Source organism: Panthera pardus, unplaced genomic scaffold, assembly GCF_024362965.1.
Source record: "Panthera pardus isolate Hobbes unplaced genomic scaffold, ASM2436296v1 HiC_scaffold_27, whole genome shotgun sequence".
In the NCBI taxonomy this organism is placed as follows: domain Eukaryota; kingdom Metazoa; phylum Chordata; class Mammalia; order Carnivora; family Felidae; genus Panthera; species Panthera pardus.
This window is the reverse complement of record NW_026526843.1, coordinates 52832819-52844645: the sequence shown is the minus strand read 5'-3', so window position 1 is coordinate 52844645 and position 11827 is coordinate 52832819. Positions and strand designations below refer to the sequence as shown.

Sequence of the window (11827 nt, the reverse complement as noted above, 5' to 3'; positions counted from 1 at the left end):
CTTCTTCTTCTTCTTCTTCTTCTTCTTCTGGCATTCCTATGCTATGGATATTGTTCCATTTGATTTCTACACTTAGTCTCTAATTCTCCCTCTTGATCCTGGATTTTTTTACCTCTCTTTTTCTCAGCATCCTCTTTTTCCATATTTTTTCTTCTAATTCACCTATTCTCCCCTCTGTCTCTGCAATCCACGCTGTGGCTGCCTCCATTTTATTTTGCACCTCACTTATAGCATTTTTAATTCATCATGACTATTTTGTTGTTTCCTTGATCTCTGTAGTAATAGATTCTCTGCTGTCTTCTATGCCTTTTTCAAGCCCAGCAATTAATCTTATGACTATTATTCTAAATTACTGTTCAGTTATATTGCTTATATCCCTTTTGATTAAATATTTAGCTGTCACTTCCTCCTGGGATTTCTTTTGAGGGGAATTATTCTGTTTCATCATGGCTAGTTTCTGTCCCTTATGAGTTTTAAAAACTTGTTATGTGCTCTGCACCTGCAAGCACTGCTATATTAAAGGAGGGTCATACACAGTCCAGGTCCTGGCCATTCAGAAGGTGTTCTTTGGAGAGTGTTACTGGCTCTCTGTTGTTGTGACTTTGGTTATTTTATTTCTCTACTCATATTGATGTTTTGGACCCTCCACGAGATGTGCTTTGATTTGTTCCTTGAAGTAGACCTCAAACGGAAAACAAACAAACTGGAAACAAAGACACACTAACACAGAGACAAATAAAACAAACAGACCAAGACACACACACACACACACACACACAAACACACACACACATACAATCCAAAAGCAAAAAACCAGAGACACCAGTTATAAGTGAAGAACAAGGTGGAGGCGGTGCTGATGGAAGAACACATACAAAGAGAAAAATGACAGAGGTGGGGCAAAGAGAAAATAAATGTTGACAGGGCAGAGAGACTTAATGGCTTAATCCAGAGAGAGAAAAATGAAACTACAGAAGGAGCAGGGGTGGGGGGGGGGGAGAAGATAAAGTTACCCAGACAGAGAAACTATCACGCTTTATTATTACAGAGAGAGAGAGAGAAAAGAAAGTACAAAAGGAGATGTAGAACATGTATCAAGAGAATGAATTAAATATGTCTGCTTAAACAAACCAACAACCAGACTAACAAGCTTAGAGGAGGGAAGAGACAGGAAGGGGGAATATATCTAAATAACCAGAATTGTCTTGGAATTAATCCTGGCTATGCAGCAGCACTGGTCTGGATGGTGGAGCCGTCTGGTTGCACAGCATCTGGTTCCAGCTGAAATGCAGTTACCCAGAACGGAGGGGTGTGTTTTGGTGTAGGCTGGTCCCACCTCCTCTATGGGCCCCAGGACTGATCCCTGAGGTCCTGCCTTGCTTGGGGGGGGGTGGTCCACAACCTGGTGGACTCCTTTCAAGTCATCCTCACTGTGCTGCAGGCGCAGATGTGGTGGTCCTTCTTGGTGCACTGAATCCCCTGGCCCGGGACTTGGCCAGGAGTCAAAGACCTGCTCCATGTGCTCTGGCACTGGGGAAGTGTATCTCTGTGTGGCTTGGTATGTGGTCCCGGCTGGCTTTGTCTGTGCTGATGCACCTCAGGTAGGACAGCCTTTTCCTGCTGAGGACTGCACCTCTGACCTCACTGTCAAGTCCAGGGGTGGTGGATGCAGGCAGGCTTTGTCCTGTCCCACAGCACTCCAGGGAGGGGGCTGCTGTGTCCTACTGTGGACTGTGCCCTCAACCCATCCACTGAGCCCTGGGGTGGAGGAAGCAGGCAGGCTTTGTTCTATCACACAGTACTCCAGGGAGGGACTGCTTTCTCCTACTTCAGACAGTGCCCCTGACCTACCCCTAAACCCGGAGCAGGCTCCCCTCCTCCCCAGGTGTGTGAACAGTGCAGCTGGCCCCTTTCAGAAGAAGGCACCACAGTTAGAGATGGGATGCCTCTCCGTCCCATTCTGAGGTTTATCTCTTATACAGATACAGTCCTATGCTTATCCAGCCACTCTTTCTCTTTCCTTTGTCTCTCTGCAAAAGGAGATCCCACCCCTCCATGCCTACATGGCCCATTTTATCTCCCCCAGTTCATAATCACCCACCTATAGCCCATCAATATGTCCCAGTGTCTCCATTTGAGACTCGGTCTCTTTTCATCCCAGACTTTTGGTGTTCACAGTCCTTTGGCTTCAGCACTTCTTTGTTTGAGAGACACAGGAAGTACAGACCCCCCTACTTCTCTGCCATGTTGCCCCCTTTATACTTTCTTGAAGCTTAGCTAGTATCCTTTTAATTTTTGATTTAAATGCTGGTTTAGGCATATTGTGTATATCTTTTTTGATTAGATAACTGGTAGTGACTTCTTTTTGTTATTTCTTTTGGGTTGAATTCCTTTGTCTTGCCGTGTTGTCTAGGTCTCTGTCTTCTGTGTGTTAGTGAAACATGTTATGATTCCTGCTCCTTTTAAAATGTTCTATTTATTTATTTATTTATTTATTTATTTAGAAAGAGAGAATGTTGGAGAGGGAGAGAGCAAATCCTCAGCAGGCTTTGTACTGTCAGCACAGAGCCCGATGTGGGGCTGAAACTCATGTACCATGAGATCATGACTTGAGCCAAAGTCAGACATTTAACCGAGTCTGACACCCAGGCACCCCTGAAAAAGTGAACTTTAAATTGAAACTGAAGGAGAAATCAATGTTAATTTTAGTGAGTCAGATGAAAAGAAAAGAATATGTCAAGCAAGCTAAATTGTATATTCAAAGGCTCGGACACTGAATGAGCCTAAAATTTCCCTGAACTGCAAAACACCAGTATTGTTGCACTCTAGATAGCAGTTGTAAGAGTAATATGACTAGAATAATATTTATCATATTCAAACACCAGAAGGTAAAGTTATTGACCCATTTATACTGAATATTTATCAGTGTTAATTCAGACTGATAAAGTACTTGTGAGCCAGAACACAAAATAACCTTGATTTTACACTAATGATTGTGCATTTGCCCTAAGTGCAATGAGAAAATGCTGAGTAGTTTGGAAAACTCTACCACAAGATTTGTAAATTAATCTATTGAATATATTATGTCAATTTACACTAAATTAGTAAGAATCAAGATGGGTAACAGTGGATACAGTACTCAATATTTAACATCAACTTAATATAAAATGTTATATATATATATATATATATATATATATATATATATATATATATTAGCCTGCCACAGTTTTGTGGATACTGTGAGAGGACACAAAACTCCTGGGGTACTGTGAGAGGATGTTAAAATGTTATATATATATATATATATATATATATATATATATATATATATGTATATATATCTATATCTGTATCTATATCTATATCTATATCTATATCTATATCTATATCTATATCTATATCTATATCTATTAGCCTGCCACAGTTTTGTGGATATTGTGAGAGGACACAAAACTCCTGGGGTACTGTGAGAGGACAAAGGTCTTCATTATGGCAAGGAATTTTGTTATCATGGCACTAGCAATAACCAGAGTGTCAGCATTTGAGCCACTTCTCTGACCTCCATTTCCTACAGCAATGTGAACTGGGCCTACACATACAGAGGGTTGTATTACAAGAAAGAAACCTTGAGTTTAGTGTATCTAAATTTTTATATAGAAAATAAGCATATATAAGCCTTGAGCTAGAAGGATGCATTATTTTCATTATACTGGACACTAAACTTGTTTTGAACTCTGGAAAAAATACTACTTTTATCATCGAAGATTGATAATTATATAAATATACTTGAAAAGATAGTCCACAACAAAGGAAGTAAATGAGACTGCTTATTAATCACACGGAAAAAAATGAGAGACCCATGGAGAATTGCATCTTAAGTTTATGATGAGTAATAAAAAGAAAAGCATCAATAAAGATTTTGAAATTTATGTTTTGTTCAAAATAATCAAAGAGGTGTTATCAATAAAACACAAATGCTAGTTTTAAAATAAATTTGCAGTGAGGAGGATGATGAGAAAAAATCATGATTCCAGTTCTAGAAATGTTGACTTTTAGGTGCCTTTGAGATATCAAGGTAGAGATGCCAAATAGATACACATATGTAGCTGAAACTCAAAACAAGAAATTTGACTTTGTAATTTAAAACTAGAAGTAATGCAGTAATGGAAGGCTTGTATGTGAATAAATTTTCCAAGGGAGAGAGTAACCCTTCATTGCTATCTAGTTATGTGTGTCCAGGACTAAACCCTAACCAAACTGCAACATCTCTATTTTAATATGTGTATTCAGTTTTTTTCTTTTATCTTGATATGTTATTATAAAAATATTAAATGATGGAGCAGAAAGGGGTCTTAAAATGCAAGTATGTCACAGTCTTTTACTTTTTCAAGTTATTATTTTAAAAGTTTCAGGTGTGAAGCATTATAACTTGACATTTGTGTACACTGCAAAATGATCACCCCAAAAGTCTAGTTATCATGTATCATTCTTCAATTGACTCCCTTCTCTTCTTTTACCTGTTCCACAAACCCTTCCCATCAGGTGAGCAATGATCTGTTCTCTGTATCTGTGAGTTTTGTTTTATTTTTTTTTCATTTTTGCTTTGTTCTGTTAGATTCCACATTTGAGTGAATTTATATTGGATTTGTCTTTCTTATGACTTTTTTCACTTAGAATAATACCCTCAAAGTCTAACCATATTATTACAAATAGCAAGATTTCATTCTTTTTATGGCTCAGTAGTACCCCAATGTGTGTGTGTGTGTGTGTACACGACATTTTCTTTATCCATTTATCCATCAATGGGCATTTAAGTTGTTTCCATATCTTGGCTACTGTAAATAGTTGTACATGAACATAGGCATGCATATATCCTTTAAAATTAGTGTTTTTTAAAATATTTTTCAGGTAAATTCCCAGTGTTAAATGATAATCTTACTGTGGTTTTGATTTCCATTTCTCCAATAATTAATGATGTTGAACATCTTTCCATGTGCCTGTTCACCATCCTCACCCCAGCAGACCCTAAGCCAAGTATAAGTGATTGTCTCGTGAGGCCAAACAAATGAATCAGAGACAGCAATTAAGCCATAAGTTTATTGGAGGACCTTACATAAAGAGTCTAGGAATGGTAGACTGGACACAGCATCTACTTCTGGAATCTACATGCATCAAAATTTTATAGTTTAGCAACTAACTTAGCAAATATCTGCAGACTTTCCCCCTCTTTGTAAGGCTAGAGTTCCAAGATCAATGCCTGCCATCTGGACACTTTTTGTTACAAAGGATACACTCCAGGTTGGTCACCTCAAGAATCTTTGAATGCTGAGCAACATATTTCTCTATATATTTTGCTTGATTGAATATAGAGGGAAGGCAGGATCTGTACATTCTCAAGATAGTGATTAACAGGAACATTCATGGTGTGCTTTAACAAACCAGACTTCCAGCTCATACCATACATCATCTGTAAGTCTTCCTTGGAAAAAAAAAAATTATCTATTCAGATACTCTGCTCATTTTTTGTAAATAAGGTTGTTTGTTTTTTGTTGTTTTTGAGTTGTATGAGTTCTTTATATATTTTGAATATTAACTCCTTACTGAATGTTCTGTTTGCAAATATCTTTTCCCATTCAGTAGCTTTCCTTTTGTTTTGATTATGGAAACCTTCACTGTGCAGAAACTTTTAAGCTTGAGGTAACCCCACTTGTTTGTTTTTTTTGCTTTTGTTTCCCTTGCCTATAGAGTCTGATCCACAAAATCTTTCCTACGACTGATGTAAAAAAAGCTTACTGCCTATGTTTTCTTCCAGGAATGTTATGGTTTCAGGTCATACAATTAAGTCTTTAACTAATTTAAGTTAATTTTTGTATATAGTGTAAGATAGCAGCCTATAATTTCATTCTTTTGCATGTGGCTGACCAGTTTTTCCAACATTTATTGAAAATATAATCCTTTCTCCAATATAAGTTCTTGACTCCTTTGTAAATTAAATATACATATATGTGTGGATTGATTTCTGGGTTCTTAATTTTGTTCCATTGATCTGTTTTGCAAAAGTATTATATTGTGTTGATTACTATAGCTTTGCAGTAGATTTTGAAATCAGGGAGCTTGATACTTTCAGCTTTGTTTTTTCTGTAGATCACTTTAGGTCTTCAGGTTCTTTTGTGATTTTTATACATATTTTAGAATTATTCTTCTAATTCTGTGAAATAACCATTGGAATTTTCATGGAGGTTTCATTGAATCTGTAGATTGTTTGGGTGATATGGACATTTAAAAAATATTAACTCTTCCAATCTATAAGCAAGGGATACCTTTAAATTTATGTGTGTCTTCAATTCCTTTTATCAATTGCTGACATTTTTTAATCTACAGGTTTTTCATCTCCTTAGTTAAATATATTCCTAAGTGTTTTCTTCTTTTTTGTGCAATTGTAAATAAGGCCATTTTTCTAATTTCTCTAATTTGATAGTTTGTTATTAGTGTATAGATATGCCACAGATTTCTGCATATTGACTTCGTATCCTGTGATTTTACTGAATTCATTCATGAGTTCTAACATTTTTGGTGGAGTCTGCATTTTCTGTGTCATGTCATGGCATACACAAGTACTGGCAGCTTTATTTCTTCCTTTCTGATTTAGATGTCTTTTATTTCTTTTTCTTGCTTAATTGCTGTGACTAAGACCTCAATACTTTATTTAATAAAAGTGGTGAGAGTGAGTAACCTTACTTTGTTCTTTATCTTAAAGGAAACTTTTTCAACTTTTCTCCAATGCATATGATGTTAATTTTAGGTTCATCATATATGGCCTTTGATATTTTGAGGTATATTTCCTCTATACCCATTTTGTTGAGAGTTTTTACCATAAATAGATTTTAAATTTTGTCAAATGGTCTTTTTTGGATCTTCTGAGATCATATTATTTTTATTCTTTATTTTGTTAATGTGACATATCACATTAATTTGCATATGTTGAACCATCCTTGCCTCTGTGAAATAGATCCCACTAGATTATGGTTTACAATACTTTTTAATGAATTGCTGAATTTAGTTTAATAATATTTTGCTGAGGAATTTTGTATCTATGTTCACTAGGAATATTGCCCTGTATTTTTTTTGTAGATTTTTTTGGTTTTGGTATCAGAGTAATATTGGCTTCATAAAATGAGTTTGGAGGCTTTATCTCTTCAATTTTTTGGAAGATTTTTGAGTCTTCCTTGAATGTTTGGAACAATTTACCATTGAAGCCATCTTTCTGGACTTTTGTTTGTTAAAAGATTTTTGATAACTGATTTTAACTCCTTACTAGTAATTCATCCATTCAGGCTTTCTATTTCTTCCTGATTTAGTCTTAGAAGATTATATGTTTCTAGAAATGTATTAATTTCTTTTAGTTGTCCAATTTGCTAGTTAAAAATTGTAGTACTCTTATAATCCTTTGTTTATTTGTGGTACCAGTTGTAACTTCTCTTTAATTGTTGACTTTATTTATTTTAGCCCTCTTTCTTTTTCTTGGTTAGTCTAGCTAAAGATTTGTTGATTTTTGTTCATCTTTTCTAAGAACCAATTCTTTATTTCTTTGGTATTTTCTATTGTCTTTTTGGTATCTATTTTATTTATTTCCACTCTAATCCCTATTATTCCCTTCTTTCTATTAAGTTTTGGCTTTATTCTTCTTTTCTTACTTTCTTTAGGCATAGGGAGATTGTTAGATTTTGCATTTGAGATTTTGTGTTTCTCAAGGTAGACCTATATTGTTATGAACTCCCCTCCTAGAGCCACTTTTATTTACTACATCCCATAAATGTTGGTATGTTATACTTTCTTTTTTAAGCTTATGTATTTTAGAGAGAGAGAGAGAGCAAGCCGAGGAGGGGAAGAGAGAGAGAGAAAGAGAGAATCCCAAGCAGGCTCTGCACTGTCAGCACAGCCTGATGCAGGGCTCGAACCCATCAACCATGAGATCATGACCTGAATTGAAACCAAGAGTCAGATGCTCAACCAACTGAGCCACCCAGGCGGCCCTATATGTTCTTTTTCTGTTTTCGTTTGTCTCTGTTTTTTTTTCCCCTCTCTTTTTATTTCTTTGATAACCTATTGGCTATTCTTTACAGTGTGTTTTAATTTTTATGGGTTTTTTTGTGGCTTTTACAGTTTTTTTTTTTTTATTGTTGTAGTTGATTACTGGTTTCATACCATTGTGGTCACAGAAGATGCTTAACATATAATTTCAATATTTGTTGAATTTGTTGAAACTTATTTGTGGCCCAAATGTGATCTATCCTGGATAAAGTACTATGTGCACTTAAGAATAATGTGCATTCTGTTAATTTTGGATGGAATGTTCTGTGTATATCTATGAAGTCCTCCTGGTCGTATGTTATTTAATGCTGATATTTCCTTATTGATTTTCTGTCTGGATGATCAATCCATTGCTCTAAGAGGAGTCTTAAGGTTTCCTAATGTTATTGTATTGCTTTTAGTTTCTCCCTTTGATTCTGTTAACATTTGATATATATAGATATAGATATAGATATAGATATAGATGATATAGATATAGATAGATAGATAGAGAGAGAGAGAGAGAGAGAGAGATACATTACTGCTCCTATATTAGGTGCATATTTTTTCACCCATACTCCCACTCACCTCTCTTCTGGCAACCACCAATTGGTTCTTTATTTTTGAGAATCTGGTTTTATTTGTCTTTTTTTTTCTTTTTTCATTTGTTTTGTTTTTTAAATTCCACATAAGAGTAAAATCATATAGTATTTGTCTTTCTCTGACTGACTTATTCACTTAGCAATATACTTTCTAGGTCCATACATGTAGTTGTAAATGGCAATATTTCTTTCTTTTTTGTGAGTACATATATATTAATAAATGTATCTTCTTACTTGATTGACCCCTTTATCATTATGTAGTGTCTTTCCTTGACTTTTTTTTGTGTTAGAGTCTATTTTGTCTGATATGAATATAGCTACACCAGCTTTCTTTTTCTTTCTTTTTTATTTGCATATTTTTTCTCTCTCTGCACATTCATTCTGTATTTATCTTTACTTCTGAAGTGAATATATGCAAGAAGTATATAGATAGGTCTTTTTTTGTTTGTTTTTTGTTTATTTTTTATCCATTCAGCCATTCTATTTCTTTTCATTGGCAAATTTAGTCCATTTACATCCAACTTAATTATTGACTGGTATGTACTTATTGCCATTGCGTTAATTGTTTTATGGATGTTTTTGAAGTTCCTTTCTGTTTTTATTTTTCTTTTTCTTCCTTTTCTTGTGGTTTTATAACTTTCTTCAGTATTAAGCCTAGATTTCTTTAATATTTTTATGTGTATTTACTATAAGTTGTGTGTGTGTGTGTGTGTGTGTGTGTGTGCGCGTACGCACATGGCTACTATGCTACTATGGCTACTATGAGGTTCACATATAAAATTTTATATTTTTTTAAGTTGATAGCAAATTAATTTTGAACACATTCCAATGTTTTACATTTTTATTCACCCTACATTTCATGTTTTTGATGACACATTTTATCTTTTTATCTTATGTATCCCTTAACTAAGTATTGTAATTTTAGTTACTTTTAGTACCTTTGTCTTTTGATCCTTATACTTGTTTTACAATGTTTGGTACACTAACTCTATTATATTCCAGTGATATTATTATTTTCATTGTGTTCTAATTATTACTGTTTTTTTTTTCTTTTCACCTCAGAGAAATCCTTTTTATCATGTCTTACAAGGCTGGTTTAGTGGTGATAAACTCCTTTGGCTTTAGCTTATCTAGAAAACTCTTAATCTCCCCTTCAAGTCTGAATGTTAACCTTGTTGGGTAGATAATTTTGGCTGCTGTTGTTTTTTGTTTCCTCCCTAACCCTTTCATTACTTTAAGTATGTCATGCTGCTCCCTTCTGGACTGTAAAGTTTCTGCTGAAAAATTTTCTGATAGAATTATGAGGTTTCTCTTGTGCACAATAGTTTTTCTCTAGCTGCTTATAAGATCCTCTCTTTATCCTTATTTTACCATTTTAATTATAATGTTTCTTGGTATGGTTTTTTTCAGGTTTATCTTATTTGGAATGTTCTGGGATTCCTGCACTAAAATGTCGGTTTCCTTTACCAGATGAAGAATGTTTCAAGCCATTATATCTTCAAATATTTTTTTCTAACCTCTACTACAAAGCTGTCATCATCAAGACAGCATGGTATTGGCACAAATACGGACACATAGACCAATGGAATAGAATAGAAACCCCAGAACTAGACCCACAAACGTATGGCCAACTCATCTTTGACAAAGCAGGAAAGAACATCCAATCGAAAAAAGGCAGTCTCTTTAATAAATGGTGCTGGGAGAACTGGACAGCAACATGCAAAAGGTTGAAACTAGACCACTTTCTCACAACATTCACAAAAACAAACTCAAAATGGATAAAGGACCTGAATGTGAGACAGGAAACCATCAAAACCCTAGAGGAGAAAGCAGGAAAAGACCTCTCTGACCTCAGCCGTAGCAATCTCTTACTTGACACATCCCCAAAAGCAAGGGAATTAAAAGCAAAAATGAATTACTGGGACCTTATGAAGATAAAAACCTTCTGCACAGCAAAGGAAACAACCAACAAAACTAAAAGGCAACCAACAGAATGGGAAAAGATATTTGCAAATGACATATTGGACAAAGGGCTAGTATCCAAAATCTATAAAGAGCTCACCAAACTCCACACCCGAAAAACAAATAACCCAGTGAAGAAATGGGCAGAAAACATGAATAGACACTTCTCTAAAGAAGACATCCGGATGGCCAACAGGCACATGAAAAGATGCTCAACGTCGCTCCTCATCAGGGAAATATAAATCAAAACCACACTCAGATATCACCTCATGCCAGTCAGAGTGGCCAAAATGAACAAATCAGGAGACTATAGATGCTGGAGAGGATGTGGAGAAACGGGAACCCTCTTGCACTGTTGGTGGGAATGCAAATTGGTGCAGCCACTCTGGAAAACAGTGTGGAGGTTCCTCAAAAAATTAAAAATAGACCAACCCTATGACCAAGCAATAGCACTGCTAGGAATTTACTCAAGGGATACAGGAGTACTGATGCATAGGGGCACTTGTACCCCAATGTTTATAGCAGCACTCTCAACAATACCAAATTATGGAAAGAGCCTAAATGTCCATCAACTGATGAATGGATAAAGAAATTGTGGTTTATATACACAATGGAGTACTACATGGCAATGAGAAAGAACGAAATATGGCCCTTTGTAGCAACGTGGATGGAACTGGAGAGTGTGATGCTAAGTGAAATAAGCCATACAGAGAAAGACAGATACCATATGTTTTCACTCTTATGTGGATCCTGAGAAACTTAACAGAAACCCATGGAGGAGGGGAAGGAAAAAAAAAAGAGGTTAGAGTGGGAGAGAGCCAAAGCATAAGAGACTCTTAAAAACAGAACAAACTGAGGGTTGATGGGGGGTGGGAGGGAGGGGAGGGCGGGTGATGGGTATTGAGGAGGCAGCTTTTGGGATGAGCACTGGGTGTTGTATGGAAACCAATTTGACAATAAATTTCATATATTGAAAAAATAAAATATTTTTTTCTATCACTTTCTAACTCTCTTCTTTTTCTAGGATCGCTATAATGCAAATGTTATTCTGCTTCATGTTGTTCCAGTGGCCCTTAATGAATCCTCATTTTTTATAATTCATTTTTCATTTTGCTGCTCTATCATTAGATCCATTGTTTTGTTTCCCAACTCACTGATTTTGCTTCTAATTCTTCCATTCTGGTATTGAA

General features: G+C 35.5%; 1 pseudogene; it reads left to right on the top strand.

Moving 5' to 3' along the window:
* Positions 1 to 1517: 1517 nt before the first annotated feature.
* Positions 1518 to 11827, top strand: part of LOC109257544 (tubulin beta chain-like) — a 65879-nt pseudogene continuing 55569 nt past the window's right edge.